This window comes from Struthio camelus, chromosome 2, assembly GCF_040807025.1.
Source record: "Struthio camelus isolate bStrCam1 chromosome 2, bStrCam1.hap1, whole genome shotgun sequence".
NCBI classification, from domain to species: domain Eukaryota; kingdom Metazoa; phylum Chordata; class Aves; order Struthioniformes; family Struthionidae; genus Struthio; species Struthio camelus.
In genome coordinates, this window is record NC_090943.1 from 119,836,073 (window position 1) to 119,856,199 (window position 20,127).

Below are 20,127 nucleotides of genomic sequence, written 5' to 3' on the forward strand. Positions count from 1 at the left end.
GCATTTTATTAACAGATTTGCTTCTTGGAATTAACATGATAAAACAAAAAATACCTGCTTATTTGACTAACTCTTAGAATAATGAGATTCAAAAGAAATATCAATGCTTCAATAAGCTTTGCTAAACTCCCAATTATTAGAAATATTTAGTTAAGTGCTTACAAGTAAGCATGTGAGTAATACTAATTAAGGGCACGAAGAATTGCTTTTTGTAGTCTGATCACACAGTACAATAAGCAGTTGGGAATTTGGCCCATGAATTTTAGGAGATGCTGCTATAAAATGTCATTATTTTCCACACCTTTTAAGAGCAAGTGATAGCTAGGATGAGGCCTTAGCTACCGTAGTTGTTTATTTCTCAAAATGAAGGAATGAATTTAGGCCCAGTGTAACCTCGTCAGAGAGATATTTGTCTCCCTGTCTTGTGCATTTATACTTCCATGGGAAATTTTGCATAGCTTTGGAGTTCCTTTTGGGTTCCTCATTGGGTTCCTTTTTAAAAATACCTAATACTATCACATAGCGATCTATACCCAAAATAAAGGAAAAACCCATGCAAATAATTCTATTACGTCAAAGCCACTTTCTACTCCCCAAAAAATATTGCAAACCCTTATTTCTATTTTATTCCATCACTAACTGTTTTCAAACATTTTGTTGCTGCCTTGCAAATATAGCAAGTAAAGAACATGTAATGTCTCCATTTACACAGAACACCTTTCTACACTTAGCGGAGCATGAAATCTAGCTTGCCAACAATATATCTTTACAACATCAAATTCATAATTACTTTAAAGCAAAATGGAAGTTAGAACTTTTAGGTAAACAAATTTTATTAGGTCTTCAAGCTTCTTTTACAAATAATAGCAATATATTTAAAAATAAACATAAGCCCGATGTGGTACATAGGTGCATATATAGCCACAAAGTGATTTATAATTATTTTCTTTAAAAGCAAAAATTTATTTTAAAGGAACCATGTACCATTGCAATATTTTTCTGTTCATTCCAGTTTATTGGAAAACAAGCCCATCAATTGTTTTGAAGAATCTCTCAATGTTTCCAAGTTACTATATGCCTGTAATACGTCCTATACGTTAACCTTTGGCATGCACTGCTGAAGCTTTTCAGAAGTGCAATCTGCCCATCACCTTCAAAATCTCACGATAAAAGTCTTGTTGTATTCCTGAATCACAAATCACTGAACCCACATCAATGCCTGAAATACCTTAGTCTGCATTACTCCATCTTTATTCCTCTGCTACTTCTTCTTTCTGCTCTCACGCCTGTATTCTCTCTCACAACCCTAAAAATACTTCCTTTGGCATAATACGTACCTGCTTCTACCGTTCATAAAGTAATCTGAACCCCCAAAAAGTCATTTAGAACTGTATAAGCCTTCTCCAGAAATTCATTCACAAATATGTGAATTTTCAGATAGCCTACATTTAGGAAGATATTTTGCTTTCATTATTTGCACGTATCTTTATAGTTATGTTAATGCCAACCTCAATAGCAGGATGTCTCCTACGATACTGAAATGTAATATATTTGACAAGTTAGCGAACACAGTCTGTCTAAACTAAGCTGCTAGTCAGGCAATTGTATCCACAAACGACAACACTAACAGCTAAAGCAGTAACATCTCAAACCTATTCCAGTGATTTTAAAACATGAGTGCAACTCCTCCACTTCCTCCTTGTGCAAAATCAAAAATATTAACTCAAACCAACAGAAAAAAATGGAGGAGAAATTCCTAAGAGCCAGCACTGGTTTTAGCTGACTCTCAACTGTGAGTGGTGCCTATTACAACCATAGCCTCCTGAGCAAATGACGAGACGAGTGATTTAAGTTCATCTTTATGGCTTAGCACTGCAATAGATTTTAGAGCCTACTCAATAACAGCAGAGCAATACTGCGAGAGCTACCATCACCTAGGTAAAATGTGGCGACAGGTTGCAGGCTGACTCACAAGCAGAAGGTGGCAATGACATCCAAATCCCCTCCAGTGCAGAACTAAACAGATTGAACTACCAGCAGTTTGATGGTTTACAGTCACGTGTTTGACATTTCCTGATAAAAATTGGGAAGACCCAGAGTGTCAGTAACAACTACAAAACAATTTAAGAAGCAGCCAACCAGTTAGTTGTTCAGTCTTCGAGAATCCTAGCAATTCATTCCTCATATTGATCTTAAGGAGAGAAAGCAATCAGAGAGATATGATGGATGATGGACGGAGAATCAGTCCTTTGTCCAAGCCTTCCCGGCTAACCTGTCAGTGTCTCATGGACACAGTCAGGTGTGGAGAGAAAGGACTGCTATTTAATCCCAGCTCTCCTGCTTAGACGCAAATTACAATGACAGCCAGCAAGAGCCAGTGTCTTTGTCTATGAAGCTTTTGCCTACATTTGATACATCTCTCAAAGTAACGACTGACTTTGAAATACATTGAAGATGTTTACATAGTTAGGGCTCAGTCTGTTTTTCAGATACACAAGTTTTATCACCGGGCTGTAAGAGTAACTGCGCAGCAATGCCTGCCTGCGCACAGAAAAACATGATTGATAGCGGAGGTCTAACTTATATTCTCACTTAGGCTACTGCAAACCCAGCCAATTCTGTGAAGCAATGACAGACCCAGAATTTCAGCTAGCCTTACTTAACTCATTTACTGCTCAGGCCAATTTGTAAAATTCACTGTTGATTTTCAAATTAAAAATCAATTCTGTATAATGTGATTTAGGATCCTGACAGGACAGGAGCATGATAAGCTCTACCACTCTAACAGGATTACACGAATGGGATTTGTGCTAAGGAGTCTCAAAACCTAAAACACTTTTCCTTTTGTTTTTATTTTGCTAACTGCTTAATATATTAATGGTCCAGTAAGAGGAAATACACGTATGTTTTCTATCTTAAATTAAAATATGGCTTTATTTTGCAGTATTGTCTGGCAGATAAACTGGTCCTCCTGTTTCAAATTTCTTTTAAAGATTAAAAATAAATTGTATTATTAGATTGTTACTGATTAATACAATTACCGACGTTTTGTATTCAACCTTTGTACCAAATGAAGATGCAATGGATGTAAATGTTACTCTTGGGCCAAATTTGACTACTGGAGAGCTGAAAACAATAAAAGATAATCCTGAGTGGCAACTGTCAGTCTGCTTGCGTAAACTCCAATGACTTTGGTTGTTTGGGCCTTTCTCTTTTGGTACATGTGCATACCTGTGTAATTTTGAAGGCTGGATGCATTTGAATGTGACCTTTCTCTTTGAAGCCCACCTTGACACAAATCCAGTTTTTACTCCCTTTTTATTATTTCTTTAAACGTGAAACGTTGACTTCCGGCACGGCGCTTAGCGGGAAAGCCCTCACACAGAAATATGCCGGAGTTAACGTGATGCTGTTGACGGGCCTGCGCTTGGTCGGTTTGCTCAGGGTTTGGGTGAGGGTGTGTTTTGTTGTGCAACGCTGACCTTTTCCCTGGGCAGGCTCCTGGGCGGCAAGCCGTGCTCGGGGCCGGCAGCTGCAGCCCTGCGCTCGCTCCCGTCCTCTGCAGCAGCAGTTGCGCTCACGCAGAAGAGAGAGATCGTCTGGCAGCTGTTTCACTCAAATAAATCCGACATACCAAACCTAAGTCGCGCCCATCTGGAGATCTCTGGCTGAAGAGTCTGAATGTAATTTCGATACGCCTTTTTTTTTTTTTTTTTTTTCCACATCACGCTGAAGCGAATCGTGCCGCTGCTGAAACCTTTTAAGCGCTGCTCGCTTTGGGTGAAAAGAGAGGGAGAAAGAGCTTAACTCTGATAGTACCTGACAACCCCCCCGACTCCTCCCCCACCGGTAACTTCCCCAAAGAGGGGAAGTTACCCCTCAAAAGGGCCTCGCCTCAGCCGGGAGCACGAGCAGGAGGAGGGGAGGTGGCGGCCGCCTCACTCTCACCTCAGCGGCGGCCGTTAACCGCCCCCCCCCCAACCGCTCCCCGCCTGCCGCCGGGGCAGGCAAACCGCCGCCCCGCTCCCTCTCCGCCCTCCTCCACCATGTTGGCTCGGTGGGCGCCGGGCGGCGCAGGGGACCCCGGCGGCAGCCCGGGCCGCCCCGCTCCTCCCCGCGGCCGCTGACTCGGGCGGGGAGCCGCTGCCCGTCCCCCCCCCCCCCCCAAACCCCGGCGCGGCGGCGAGGCGAGCCGTGCCGTGCCGTGCCGTGCCCGCGGCGCATGGGGCGGCAGGAGGCGGCGTGAGCGCGGCGGGGCCCGCGGGGGAAGAGGGCGGCGGGGAAGGAGGGGCGGGAGGTGCCGGCGGCGGCGGCACGGCCGTGGGGGCGGGCAGTCTCCTCCTCCCCGCAGTGAGGCTCCGGCTCCCCGCACGCACCGAAGCGCCCTCCTCCCTCTCCTTCCTCCTCCTCTTCCTCCCCCCCTTCCCTCCCCAGGTCGCCGCGGCGCCGGGAGGAGCGGGGGGGGGCCCCGCGCTTCCTTCCCTCCTCCCCCCCCCCCCTTCTCCCACCCTCAGCGCCGGCAGCGCCCGAGCGGAGGCAGGTGAGGACCCGGCCGCGGCCCCGCGGGAGAGGCGGCCGCGATGGCGGCGGCGCCCGCCGAGGCGCTAGGCCCCGGCCGCCCACCCCCGGCCTCTCCCCACGGGGCAGCCCCGGCGGTGGGGGACCCCAGCCATCCTTCCCCTCCCCCCCCCCCCACCCCCTGCCCGATAACCCCGCGGTTTGCGGAAAGTTTCTCGGTAACTTTCTCCCGGCGGGCGGGGGTCGGGCCGCCCCCGCGGCGAGGCCGGCGGCGGGGCGGGACGGCCGGAGCCCGCGGCGCCGGTGGTCGAGGCGGGGAAGGAAACAAGTTTGTGCGCGGTTTGGGTTTCCATCCGCCCGCCGTTGCCGTTTCCGCGGCTCCCAGCATGTGCCTGCCTGGGGTACGGCTCGGGCTTTGCTTTCTTCTTCTTTTTCTTTTTTTTTTTTGTTGTGTTGTTTTCTTTTCCGTGTGGTTGCACCTAACGTGTGGGTACCATTTTGAAGGCGTTGCTCTGAGGTTATTAGTTTCCCCGGCGGTGATTTTTACTCTTCTGGTACGTAATGACCGTGCCCGGTCCAGCCCAGGCCCTCTGATTCAGTTACTTGGTTTATACAACCGAGAGCCAAAACCCTCTTGTTAAGGTAGCGTTGGGGCTGAAGAATGTAAAAGGGCGAAATTCAGGAAATTGATTTCCAAATCAGCTCACTTGGCCTGACTGCACGTACCGAATTATTTCCTATTTTTTGCTCGCTGTGCTGCTTTGTATCTCTCCATCTAGCAGGAACATGACTACTTTAAATTTCTGAGTCATTAATTTAAATGTTCAGTCATCACACTTCATCAAACCTCCTCATGTTCCTTTCAGTTAAAAAAAATGTATTGAGAACCCGTAGGCCCCCACTCCTGCAGAGACTCTGCGTAACTTTCTCCGCTGTGTAGACCTGTAGACTTGCTGTTAGTTAATTTATGCACGAGTCCCTTCCGGCAAAGGGCTGTTGTATTTTCTTTTTTCTGTGTTAAACAGTATTACAAGTACATGGTTTTACTTCATTTATTCGAAAATGGGCTGCTCCAAATGTCTGGGACATACATGGATATGGGCCACTCCGTATGGTAGAACTGGAATATAAATACCTCTGAATCTCATGATTGTTAAGGCGGTTTATTCAAGCGTACCTAGCGAATTTAAACCTCAGCAGAGGCTGGTTGTTAATTAAAAAATAGCTGTATGAATTTAGTTAAATTGGCAGAATGATCTAAAAACAGTTTAGAGCTTAGAGAGTGCTGCTAAGGAAAGTATATCGTTTTTCTCTTAATAATTCAGCTGAATGAAATGTCAGATTAATTTTGCAAGCAAAAGGCACCTTTAGTCAAGGAAGCAAGATATAAAACTTTACTTAAGAGTGTTTTCTTTCGTTTTCGGAAACTATGACCCTAAAAGAGGAGTTTGTAATGAAATTGCTTTGTCGGTTACATTTGCAGTATCTCTATCAGTATGTAGTATGGTTCTGCCATTACTACCTGTGTCTGCAGACTCCATAAATTTAAGAATTGATCCTTACTGAATAATAAAACCTTGTACTCTCAGTTGTTTCCTACGCATGTTTGTAACTTTAGCTACAGGAGGTTCCTGCCGAGTTCACACTCGTACTATGGACATGTGAAGACTATCGGTGTGTTTTGCACAGATAGGGTGTAAGGGTTAATTTCAGGATGAGCTAGTACTTGTGATGAATAGAAAGAGAGCAGCACCAGAAAGAGAGCGGCACTGGAGGGACTATGTTGAATTTCAAAGAAAAATAAACAATACCAGGCATGTAAAACTGTGACAATGGCTGGTGACAATGATTGCTAATGATTCTTAGGAGTTTTATTAGCTTTATTTCCTCAAGAAGTGCAGCACAAGGGCTAATAACTCTTCCAGCTGTTGGCCGTTTCCAACTAAATTTGGCAGCAGAGGTCTCAAAGATGGACAATTTCTACAATGTTTGTGAAAGTCGAGGTGTCAGGTAGAAGAGAGCTGTTCGTTGCACACCAGAGAGCTCACATGAACACTCAACTCAAGTTTGAAATTGTTATAGGAAATTAGGCGTCATTGGCTTTGCTGCTCACAGAGCTACTTGAGTACTTTTCAGTGACTTTTTAATATTTAGATCCCAGTTCTACTCTTCATGCGGTCTGAAGAACTCCATTTGGAATGAGAGTGAGCCCAAAGGAGCTTTAAGTTGTATTTCATATTATAAAGTGGGATTTCTTTTGGAATGTTTGCCAACTAACCATTCTTTGTCTATGAAACAAATGAACTAAACTGAAAGTATATTTAAACGGCTAAGTTGCTTGAAATAGCTGAAAAAAATACGGTACTTAATAAATCGGGGGGTACTTTGGTGTACTGCGTACGATGTAACAGAATTATTTCTTGAAAAACTGCAATTTATAATTTAGGGTTCCTTAAATCAATATTCTTGTAGCAGAGCAAATAAATATGCTTCTGAAGAATATTCTTTATGTTGACGTTTGGATACTTCCTGCAAGCCCAGAAGAACAAATCAGAGCTGTGCTCGCTCTGGTAGGTGATTGTTGTCACATGACAACGATGTGAAGGTCTGCGTTGTGGCAAATGTCAGTTTATATGGCCAAAGTTTACTTTACGAACAAAGCGCTTGATTTTTACTTTTCTTATATGCTCTGTCTGTGGACAAAAGCAGTGTATTCAGTAGATAATTCCTTGCGTTCAGACTATCACCAGTTTGAATAAGCTGCCCCAGTGTTAGTTTAAACATTAGTGTCAGTTAAGAATACTTGAAGAATACTTTAGGAATGCTTAATTATTCGGTGATGTCATGTCAAGCATCCTTTTTCAGATAGGACACCTTCCCTGCGTATGTAGTCTGTGTGGTTTTTGAGTAGTCGTTGTGAAAGGCTTTGGACTCCTAGCACTTTTAGTTGACGGAACAGATTCGTTATAGAGGGAGAAATGTAATTTTTCAAACTACTGCAGCGGTATGATTTAATTTTTATCCTGGAGGAACCACTTCTGAAGTGAACCACCCACCACAAAAAGATAGGTCATTCTTGTATCATTCTTTGTATTTATTTCATTTTTGTCCCCGTGAAGAATGTCAGTAGGATGCTGCTTTATAGTGATTAATTTTTATGATGTGACAACCAGTTTCTTTTTTTTTTTTCTTTAATGCAAACTGCCTTACAGTTGCCATATGGTAACTTCTTTCAATCACTACAGTCCTGGGCTGCATTCAAACCAATGACTTAGAGCTGTGGAGCTCCAGATTATATTGCCAGTTTCTGAATGCAAACCTGGGCAAATTCCTGTTTGTATGCTGAATTTAATAGGAAAAAAGGTAATACTGAAAAGATGCTATCAACCAACTGTAGAACAAGTTTGATTACAGTTTTCTAAGAGGTCGTTCTTACTGCCATTCCCATCTGTGGGAATAGGATTTATTCTTAGTGGTGCCAATGCAACAGAGCAGAAGCTGCTACCTAAGCAACTCATTGAAATGAGTGGGACTGCTCCCTTGGGTTAAGTTAGCATGCGCAACTGTGTGCAAGATCAGGGATCAAGATGATAGCAATATTAATGGTGGAAGTAAAGTAGTAAATGTAATCATTCACACATGAGTTTTGTTCTCTCTGCCTTTAAAAACATATATGTATATATGTTTTTAAGTATATGGTAGCTGAAAACAGCAGAATTTGAATAATACAAAGCTTGGAAATATCAAACTTCCCTTTCCATCACTTTAGGCAGGCACCTACAAAGAGCACCATATCTCACACTATGTCCCAAAAGTCAATAAATCAAATTTTCAGTCAGCTGAAGTGAGTCCTTGAGTTAGGGGTCTCCCCTGAGGACTGCTAACCTTGGCTTTTTATCTTAGCCCTCCAGCCTTCTGGCATGCGCCTGGTACCTGGTAGGAACCATCAGAAAGAAAATCCTTAGTTATATTGACCGTTACGACTGAGACTTGGGTTTTGTTTTGATTTCTTCTTGCCTGCAGTGATATATATTGTTACAGGATATGGTTGGGGAGTGCAGGGGAGGTAATGACCACTAAAACCTCAGACTGATATTATCTGTTTTTCAATTCCTTGAGTAATGTAAGATATCACATACCAAATGAGGTAACTTTTTTTTTTCTAATGGCTGATCTCACTCTATTTTATTTAGTTTTTGGAAGGTGAATGTTATATATAAGATAGAGCTGTTATATGCTTACTAGGTTCTTGTAGGAAATTACTTATATTTTTGAGTTCTCGTGGTGCTGCTGAACTTAAAATAATTTATCTTTTAAATTGGTACTTCAAGGGGGAGAAAAACTCTTTTATTTTAAGATACATGTTTCTGTGGTTTTCTTCACACCAGAAGTCTAGAGAAGTCTGGGGAAAATCAATGGCTCCTCAGAAGCTTTGAGCTACCTTTTCTGTTCAGATTTTAGGATCTGCTGGGCCAAGCTTTCACATGTGAATAACTTCATTTAGTTCCAGACAGTGGAATTGTTGAGTAAACATACTCGTATAAGTAAATTTTTGTAGATGAGGGCCTTCAACTTGTTTCTGGGGAAACTTTCAGGAGCATTTTGTGGTAATCTGGTATTTAAAGTTAGTCTTCGTATTAGAAGACCTTCAGTCAGTGGGTTAACTTCCTCTGTCCCCCAAAGCACCTTCTGCTCTTGTACAAATGAGCCCTAATAGTGTTTTAATCATGGTGTGAATAACAGAGCAGGCGTGCAGTCAGGTCTTAAGTATGTTGGCAAGGACTGATGGCCTTACAGCGAAAGGAAAGTTGGGAAAAGGACAGTAATGTTGATGTATATCCTGTTCCTAATGTTTGTCCTTCATCGTTCAGGCAAAGTTTCTGATGTTTCTAAATGCATGCGGTGTTCTGCTTTAGGAAGAAGAATACAATATCTGGGTTAAAGGTTTGAAAAGTTTCAACCATGCTTAGTATGCTTACAGTTGTTTTTTTAAAAAAAAAAAAAGGCAATGTTTTTATTATGAGGTATTTAAAGATTAATTAGCGGGTGCTGTGAATCTCTTGTCTGTTGCAATTGTATAGCATTATAACTGTTTTGGCAGTCAGCCAGGCAGAGAAGATTTAAAACAAATTAATACTGAACAGTTCTGTTTTAAATAAGTTGTTTAAAGTATGATTAGATAACAAAATAATATGAATGCTTAGAATTTGACAAAAGAAAGATCTGAGTTATTATGTGTAGTATTTTCCTTCTTTTCTAATACATTTTATTGGAAACTAAAATCATGACCTGCACTTGTTACCACAGAAAAGATCAAAAAACTCCAAAGTGCTTATGTGCACCTTGCTCTTCCTTTCTACCCTATTCCTGTTTGTGCTTGTTTATCACCAATTTGACTTGCTCAATATTAATGTTATATTCCTCTAGCAACAGTACCCCAATGTCCAGATGATAAAAGGACGTGCCAAGGGTAGCATTGCCACAGACTTTCTAGGTTCTTGCGCTCCCTTTTCTGAACATCCACTGTTGCCCCCCGTCTCAGATGGTGGAAACTGGCGGTGGACCTCTGGTCTGACTCAGAAATGTTTGGGCTTATATGGACTTTTGGTGTGATTCGTGACAGCTGTTCTTTCTGTAGGCCTTACTTAATGAACATGTGCCTCAAAAATGAGAAATATTAAGATTATAGTTTCAATCAAAGCATGTTCCATTCAAAAAACTAATCTACAATTAATGTACAGAAAATACTCTAGTTTTGAAAATATCTGTGCCTTGAAAATATACGTGCCTGTTAATGTGTTCTTTCCCACAGTCTAGCAAAAGAATATTAAATTCAAAGAGCAATTCTTGTGCGGTTGAGGACGTAAATCCTGACTTAAATGGAAAGTTCTGTATTTTACTGTGAACTGCTTAAAATAAAAACAGTAAGTTTAATAGTACCTCTTCACGACGTTTTTGCAACTCTCCTGTCTCTTTACTTTAATTCTAATATTATTTTTCTGAATGTCTGTAGTTTGAGATTAAAGCCTTGTCTTAGTGGTTTCCAAACTGAGGTCTTCAAAAGCATATTAACAGGCAAGATTTGTAACCTTTCAGTTAAAAGTTTAACAGGGTTAATCTGTGAGAAAGTGGGAGTTAAGTGATGTGTACATCTGAAATATGTTTGGAGACCATCATTTTGTACTATTAAAAAATCAAAAATCTATGCTAAATCTAACAACAAGTTTCAAGTTTCAGTTCTTTTAGAGAAATGGCCTTTAAATTCAAATTAGGAGTAAGCAAGAGTGAGATGAAACAGGAAGAAAGCATATGACCTGACCGAAGTGATTAGTATTTAGTGTCCCCTTTGTCATAGCTTCTTGAGCTGAGAAGAGAAGGTACCAGCAGAATGTTTTACCTCTTTTAGTGTTTTTATTATTGTATAGCATTAGTATTTGTGATTGGCTCTAGTCTAAGTACTGCAGTTGAAACAGTCCGTGTTTCCTTAGAGCTGCAAATTTGTTTTGGCAGTATTACGAGGCTCCAAACACATGTAAGAGTGCATCTTACACACTTTTAGGAAAGTATTCAGGTTTGCTTCCAGCAGTAGTACCTTAGAATGTAAATGCACTTTCTGGTTTCTGAAGCATGTAATGTGGGGGGGGAAAGGGTTGCCAAAGTACGGTTTTTTGGTTTGTTTGTTGTTTGTTTTTTTTTTTCCCCCAAGTTCCAGGGAGAGGATGGATTAATAGAGTGGTGAAGTCCTAAAAACAAGGAGGAGGAGGGATTTGAACTGATTCTGATGTTGAGTGTGAAATATTTAAAGAATAGTTAAAGGTCATAATAGTTTTGGCTTGATCAGCTTGTCTGCACCTAACTGGAATACATGCATTGAAGAGGGAGGAAAAAGAGTGCACTTGTACTGTTCTCAGTGTGGACATCCGTGTTCGATTCTTTCTTCATAGCAAATTAAATATTCTAATCGGTAAAACCTAAAGCATAAAGTGCAGCAAAATACCATTCCTTTTGAAAACAGTTACTCATGAAGTAGAGAGAAGAGTAGGGAAAACTAAAATAATTATTGAGCTGTTGCTACTAGTCGGTTGTGGAAGTTGTGCTGAATAGTCGCTTTTCTTATGAGCCGCAGTCTTTCAAGCCTGAAAACTAGATAAGTACAGTATTACTAAGAGATTCTGTAAGGGATGGAGGAAGGCATTTGGGGTGGGGGGGGATTGTTGGGGGTGTTTTTTGTTTTGTTTTGTTTTTTGGGGGGAGTTCTGAAGTCTTCAGATGAGTGGGCAAAATAGAAAGTACAGAAATCTCAGCTCCTAAAATAAGCCACAAAACAAATTAGATGCTTTTTCCTGGCTTTAGAGACTCGGATGCAATGAGAATATTGATACTGTTTTTTTAATTTAAGTACAGATCTGCACTTAAAATATAACGTGGTTCATAAATCATAGTGATTGAGGTTACTCTTATTACCTTAAATATAGCTTGCTGAATAATTATGTATATTTTGCGAAAGAAATTGATTTCTTTTTTCATTCTATAAAGTGTTTATTAGCTCATACTCTGCACAAACCTGTGGAACTGATTGTTTCAGGCTGCCATAACAATCACTTGTCTCACGTTTCGTGTATAGTTCACAGATTAAAAACTTATTTCCCTGGAAATGTATGAATTGTGCAGAGATAGTGTTCTACGTTTTTTAATAAATCTAGGGCTTTTTGATTATTTTTGGGGGAAGAGGCTCCACCTTTAGGTCAGAGCTGACATGTCTTTGGAATACTGCTTAAATTTGGAGTGTACGTGCTGAAACCATGGCGAAGTTAATACCAGGCCATTTGTAAAGTGACTTAAATTAACAAGCATGAAGCCTTGATTTTTAAATGATTATTTTTAACATAGTTTTGCACTTGCACTAGTTAGTCCTTTTCCTGAAGAAACAGACTGAGCTTACTGGTCAGTAATAGTTAAAATATGTTGAGTGTAATAATATATTGGAGTTTACACTAATCTAGTTACTTTTTTGCCAATGGCAAGGATACACTGCATGCATTGTGTAATGTAGTAATAATAAAGTATCTTAATAATTCTTTTAAGCTATATATATAATTACTATAGCAATGAAAGCCCAATTTGTTTGCTAGATAGTTTTTTTTTTTCTTCCTAATTTGCGTTTAGTGGCATTTGAATGGAGATTGTGATGGAAATTCATAGAAATAACCAGCACTGTATTTTAAGGTATAAGTTAACAATACACTGGCTTTTAGATAAGGATACAGAAGGAGACGAATTTAAAAGAAAACATGTTTTGCGTTTAAAATTATCTGGTTTATTTACACAAGGGAACACTAGCTTTAATTGATTAGTTATTTTCGGTCACCAAAACTTCTAAGATTTTAGAATGAATAGATCTCATGCTTGTAACTTTTTACTTTCTTCAAAAGTGTGAATAAGAATCTCTCCTGCTTCTTGTAACCTCTAACTAGTATATTTCTCAGATTCTAATGAATTGATATTTAAATAGAATTAGCTGGGGAGAATTTTCTAGCCTTGTAGCAGAAGTCACTACTTTAAGTATTTTGCATGTCAAATCCTGGTTCTAGGTGCTAATGAGTGACTTCTGCTAGTCTGGTGGTTTGAATATATTTAAAATTTTGGCAGCTGACACAGTTTGAATAATTTTTGAATGTAATATAAATTATCGTACTAGTAAGCTTAAGTTTACCCTTTAAGAACTACTTTAAATCTTTAAAAATGCCATCAACGGGATAACTTTCCATTATAACATGGTATGTGGTCAGTTAGCCTATGACTAAATTTGGCTGGGCAGATCTATTCTGTTTTATTGTTACCGTTACACCAATATTTAGAATAAAACATTGCTTACTGCATTTTATGTAAAGTTTTACAGTTGGAGTATTCAAATGGAATTAAATTCATTTTTTTAGCAACTGTTAAACAACTTTTCACGTGCTTTTAACTGAAATGGAGCTTAGACTTTTTTCATTTTTGAGTTTTTCGTTTGATCCAATCGTTTGTATACTTCTTCAGCTAATTAGGAAGTAGAAAAATCTGAATCTGTTTTTATTCATAGATATTTTAGCCTTGCTGTTCTAGGACCTGATCCTTTTTCACACTGAAGTCAAGTGCAAAATTCCTCTTTGTCTTCAGGAGGAGCTGGATTAGCTTTACACAAAAGGAGCAAATTGTCTTCTGGGATAAGTGGAAGCAACTCTATTGAAGTAGACTTCATTGGAGTAAAAAATGAAGAAAAAGAAGGGTTGCCTGCCTTTGCTGGCAATGAAATGGGATCTATTATCTCAAACTGATAGGTTAATTTAGCAGTTGAATCAAAAAAGTTTTCCTTCTTCTGGTTAGTTAGTACAGTTATGTTAATTCACTTCATTGAGCATGTACTTTAACATGTCACTTATTTTTTGTGTGCAGATATTTTTGTGCCTGAAAGGTAGAATCTGTTCATGAATTTTTTGCAAATGTGACATAAGAATTATCCAGAAAAAAACCAAACATTTTCTAAAATACTAGCAGGCGTTATACTTAAATGGATGAGAGGGTATGACATATCGCTTACATTTGATGTGTTTTATATTACAAGGGGGTGTGTGTGTGTGTGTGGTTTTTTTTTTTAATACAGCAACTTCATGTAGCAGCAGCATCAGGCTAGTCTTATAAGTGGTTTGCTAGAGTCTTGCTAAGGTAGGAAGAGTCAAATTCATTCAGACCGAAAGTTGGACTGTTTTACCCTATTGCTTGCCAGTGAGCATCCAGAGCAATTCCACTGACTTCTGCAGCAGAGAGTAGCCTCTTTGGCTTCTTTTTCTGTTTTACAGTGATTATATATCAAGTATCGCTGTTTTCTTTCAGTGCTTCTAATATCTCTTGGGTTCATGAATTAATTGAACAGTTTCTGTGATTATTTTGACCTAAGTAGTTCTCCTAAGCACAGTATGGCTATCTTGCACTGTTTATTTGAAGTTTCACAAAGGGAAGAAGGTCTGAAATACCGTAATTGCCTTAAAATAATTTTAGAATGAATACTTAAATAGTATTCAGGATGAGTTTCTTTAGTAATATTTTACAAGCAAAATAAAATCCCATCAATGGGAAGAATGCAGATCCACAGAATTCTCAGCCAAAAATGTGTAGCTCTGCAAAAAAAAAAAAAAAAAAAAGGAAAAAAAATAAAAAAAAATCAAATCTCTGCTGCTGTTGCAATATTTAGCTGGTGTGGGGTCAAGAATTAAAAATAAAATTCTATGAAATATTTGAGGTGCTAAATTTACAAAACAAGACACAAGAATGATTTTAGGATTAGTCAGAGTTAGGAAGTTTATTGAAATACCAGCTTCTCCCCGGAAACATCCTGTACTTCTATCGTCTTCAACTAGCTTCATCTATTCAGAGTGTTACTGCTTTTTGGTTTTTAGAAACTCTTGCTGCAAGTTCTTTGTGACTAAAGCACATTGTCAATCAGTCCAATGCTCTCCATGCCAGCCAACTGTCCCCTTAATGCAGCAATTCAATTGAATGAATAGAGCTCATACTTTAAGGAGACAATTGGCTACCAGAGAGAGTGCCAAGTTGATTTAACTTTGCACAAGTGTGAAAGAGTTTTTAAATGGATGCTGTCAACTAGTGTTGGCCCAAGGTTTCAGCTGCCTGAAAATTGTTATAATCCTATTGGGAGTATGTCCAAAGTTGTTTATAATATTTTAGTCAACCACTTCACTGCAAAGAGTATTAATATCGTAGAAACTATTGTTAGACAATCGTCCTTGGTCCACCAGAGCTATAGTAGATGTGTTCTGGCCAAATGTACAACATGGCTTTTAAAATGGATGTTTTTTTTTTTTTTTGCAGTACATCACTAAATTGGTGATAGAACGGGGAATTCATGTTGTAATCTGCTCTTCCAGTTCAATTTAATGCCACAGCTTGTGCTTGAATCACTTAGAGGTATAATGCAGTATGAAACCACAACTGTAGCCTGCCATTACTCTAAGACTCACAATGCTGAACTACCATTTAGTCAAACAGCAGTTGGATTATCCGATACCTGGAGATGCTTAAGACTGGACGGAGTTTAGGAAAAATGTATCATTTCTCTGCTGGCCAAAATTTTTGGATTTATTTTTTGGGGAAGGTCGAAAGAATGCTTACCTTCTAGGTATATAGATCAGGAAAGAAAGAAGGCACAGTACCAATCCCTCTCTCCATTCAAGTGATGGTATGAGCACAGGCATTTTCTTAGCATAGTTATGGTCTGATGTGTCTCCTTCACTGCAGTCTGAAGGGAAGAAAGAGATGAAAAAGGGTAAGCAAAAAATGCACAACGATGATGCTCCCTAAAATTGTTCATGTCTCTGTCTCAGGGAGGCCAGGCAATCTGGGAAATGGAGCTAGTTCTCTTAAGAGCCTGACACAATATGTGAATTAAACAAGATATGTAGAAAGGATTCTGTTAACAAAATGAGTAATTTAAAGCAGAAGCAAATTCTGACAAGTGTGGTGTTCACCAGACACACTGTCTGACCTTGTTGTTGTCTTCTAACAATATGCAGTGAGTTTAGTTTGGGGGGGGGGGGGGGAATATTTTCCTTGCTTCTCTGTGATCATTAGGCCGTTACAGCTGCAACATTACTACCAATTTAGACACGTTTGTAGGAGAAAAAAGAAGCATTGTTATTTCAGTGCCTAGCTGGAATAAGTACTCTGTTAAGCAATGGCATGAGATTGTTAGTTGTTTTAAGGACATTGCAATTAATAGATGTGCAGCTATGAATGAGTTAGCACATTTTTATAGACCAGAAACAAATATTTGCATAGGAGAAGATGAAGAATAGGAGCTAGAATAATTTACAAATGTGCAGGACAAGAAGGTGAATGGGAGCTGTCAGCATGGATTTATGAAGGCCAAATCACGCTTAACCAACTTTATAGCCTTCTGTGATGAGAAGACTGGCCGAGTGGATGAGGGGAGAGCAGTGGACATTGTTTATCTTGACTTAAGTAAGACTTTCGAAACTGTCTCCCATAACATCCTTGTAGAAAAATTGATGGAAGTATGGGCTAGAGAAGTGGACTGTGAAATGGATTGAAGCCATTTGAACTACAAGCCTCCAAGGATTGTAATCAGTAGCACAAAGTCCAGTTGTAGGCCAGTCAACGGTAGTTGATATCCCAGGGGTTGATACTGGGGCCAATACTGTCTAGCATTTTCATTAATGGCCTGGATGGTGGGACTGAATGCACCCTCAGTTAGTTTTCAGATGATAAAAAAGTGGGAGGAGTGGCTGCTACAGCAGAGGGTTCTGCTGCCATTCAGAGGGACCTTGCTGGCTGGAGAAATGGGCAGAAAGGAACCTCATGAAGTTCAGCAAAGGGAAATGCGAAGTCCTTTACCTGGGGAGGAATAACCCTATGCACTGGTACATGCTGGGGGTGACCAGCTGGAAAGCAGCTTTGCAGAAAAGGACATGGCGGGGCCTGGTTGACGCCGTGTTCAACATAAGCCAGCAGTCGGCTTTCACAGAAAAGAAAGCTAACAACCTCCTGGGCTACATGAGGCAGAGCATTTCCAGCAGATGAAGGGCAGTGACCCTTCCACTCTACTCAGCACTGGTGAGACCACACCTGAAATACTGTGCCCAGAGCTGGGCTCCCCAGTACAAGAGAGACATGGACATGGATGGCAAGTCTATCAAAGGGCCAAGAAGATGACTAAGGCTTGGAACATTTGTCATATGAGGAGAGGATGGGAAAGCTGGGACTGTTCAGCCTGGAGAAGAAAAGACTCAGGGGGGACCCATCTTATCAATATGCATAAATACCTGATGGGGGAAAGTGAAGAAGACAGAGCCATACTCTTCTGAGTGGTATCCAATGACAGGACAAGAGATAGTGAACACAAATTGAAATACCTTTTTTTTTTTTATCATAAGGGTGATCAAACACTGGAACAGGTTACCCAGAGAGGTTGTGGAGTTTTCATCCTTGGAGATAGTTCAGAACCTAGCTGGACACAGTCCTGAGTAACCTGCTCTAGTTGACCCTGTTTTGAGCAGGGGGAGGGGTAAGGGCGTGACAGGGTAAAGTAGGTGATCTCTAGAGGTGCCTTCCGACCTGAGTTATTCTGTGATTCTGTAGAAGGAATAAGAGGGCTGCAAAATAAAGTATAGAAGATGAAACAAAATACAGGTTTTTAAAGGCAGAATTTGTTTGTTTTGTGTTGCCAGGTGTTTTTACCAGCTTTCATATGAATGCTTTGAGGGGGTTAGCTCTTTGCAGCTGCATACTTTTCTTGGATTTCATTCCTTTCTGCTTTTTTTCCCCCCTATTAATACAAAGTCTATATATGGCTTCCTTCTCGCTTCTTCCCCTCCTCCACACCCCAATGGAGTAGCAGTGGAGAAGAGTTGGGTATTGCTAATTTCCCTGCTGCCTGGAACCTTGAGTAGCACCAGAGGATTTTAAGTCAAGAAGATGTTTATTGGAAGTATCATTTACTGGAAAGGTGGTTTTTCGACATCTGTGGTAGTGTCATCTGTTTTTTCCTTAGTTCTTTTGAAACTTACAGTGTGAACTCTGTACTTGCTTCAGCAGCCTCTTTACCACTGGTGATAAGCCTTTTTTTTTTTTTTTTTCCTCCATATATTAGAGTAAACATATTGAAATGTTGAATCCATGCTGTTGTTCTGTTGATGTTAGTATTATGAACTTCTGTTAGTCCAATACAGAACACAGAGGTGAGAAAGGAGCTGGAACAGTTGCATGTGGATTTAAGTGCACTATTATATTCATCTTTAACAGACTATGAATAGAAATACGGTCACAATGAATCCTGGAATTTGAACTTGCATCACAGAAAGGTATCTGAGCAATTTAGTAAGATGGGACTCATTTTCAAGTCTTTGGATTTGGACTTGTGAGTAGAAAATAAGGTGAAAGTCAATATTACGATACAGAAAAAGTGGGTAAACTTGAATTTTAGGGCATTTCAAAACCTTATGAAGCAAAACTGCAATTTCACACAGTTGCTGAGGACAAATTTCTCATGTACATTTACGATTAGCTTGTTTTACTCTCCATTTCAAGTTACCTAGTTGGCAGTTATAATTTCTGCAGAAGTTCTCCATCTAGTCTTCTAGCAAGATGTTAAAAGTTGTACTGTCTTTTGAACAATAACTGATTTGCAAATTAATAACTTCATTTTCTGGTAATAAAGACAACTATTAAACAGTTGAATTGCTACTACTGCATTTTTTTTAAGAGCACATAGTAATGAAACTCATTTGTACAGTGAAAAGATAAGCGTTCTTTTGATACAAGTAAAGGTTTGTAGTATTATTGTTAAAGTAAATATTTGTCATGTACTGATCTTCTTAAAGATACCGCTTAAAGTTTTTAAGGAAAACAAAGACATTTACATTTTCTCTTTAAAAAGACTTGCATTTGCATTTACACCTTAGAAAAAGCGTAGCATTCCAAAGTGGAAGAAGAATAACCCAGGGATCAGTGAGAGAGGAAAACAACAAATACACCTTCTAGTTAAGATGTAAATTCATGTTTGTATGATCTGTAATGTCTTAGCCTGCATGTGATGCCAATTTTTAATAAAAGGCTTCAGGAGAGGTCTCTGGAATTGCAGAACATTAAGCCTGACATCTGTACCAAGTAAATCAATACCAATAGTAATGAAGAATTATTGTCCACTAGAATTGTTGTCCCCTGTTGCTGCACATTATTGTCAATTAGAATTAGTGGGCAACATAGATGAACATGCTATACTGAGGAAGAGTCAAAAGCCTATTACAAAGGGATGTCATATTTTGCAATCGCATTGGAGTTTTTTGAAGGCATCAGCAAACACATGGATAAGGACGACCTGACAGTAGTAGTTTACTTGGATTGCCAAAAGGCATTTGCAAGGGCCCCCACCAAAGAATCTTCAAGAAACTAAGCAGCCGTAGGATGGGAGAAGGAACATTATGTGGATAAGTAGTTGACTTATATTTAAGGAAATGGGAGACTTGGAGTAAATAGGGTAGAGAGAGGCAGCTGGTAATAGTTCCACAGGTTTCTGTTCACGAGGTGTGTTAAAGCTCCTAAAGGACGCAGGAGAAAGTTTACTCATGGGTAGTAGAGACAAGGGCAGACTGTAGGATTCCACAAGGACTTTACAGTGCTCAGTGACTAGGTGTTAAAACAGCAGATGAAATTCCCTGTTAATAGCTTAAAGTGGTGTATTTGGGGGAAGACAGGAGCACGTTTTACCTTCGCATCTCAAAAGATGATATCAAAACTGACTGTTGCCACTCAGCATTGAGATTAAAAAAAAAAAAAACACAAAGGTTAAAAATGGTTAGGAGAGACTATAAAGGAGACTATAATGATTCTAATGCTTTTAAAAAAAAAAAAAATTATCCATTTTATGTAGTTCTGCCCCCCACTCGCTCCCATCCCCATCTATATCTCAAAAAGAACATAGTTGAAATTTTACGAAAGAGCAGATGTAGCTAAAGTTATGAAGCAATTTCTGTAAGAGGAACAATGTAAATTCTTTAGGCTGGAAATGGTGCCTGAAAAGAGTGGTATGGTAGA

General features: G+C 39.9%; 1 protein-coding gene across 1 annotated transcript in view; it reads left to right on the forward strand.

Moving 5' to 3' along the window:
• The first annotated feature begins 4,341 nt into the window (after positions 1–4,341).
• Positions 4,342–20,127, forward strand: part of YES1 (YES proto-oncogene 1, Src family tyrosine kinase) — a 51,181-nt gene continuing 35,395 nt past the window's right edge. The window contains exon 1 of the mRNA XM_068932298.1: positions 4,342–4,540. The gene's annotated coding sequence lies outside the window, so the exon portion shown is untranslated. The remainder of the gene's footprint in view (positions 4,541–20,127) is intronic.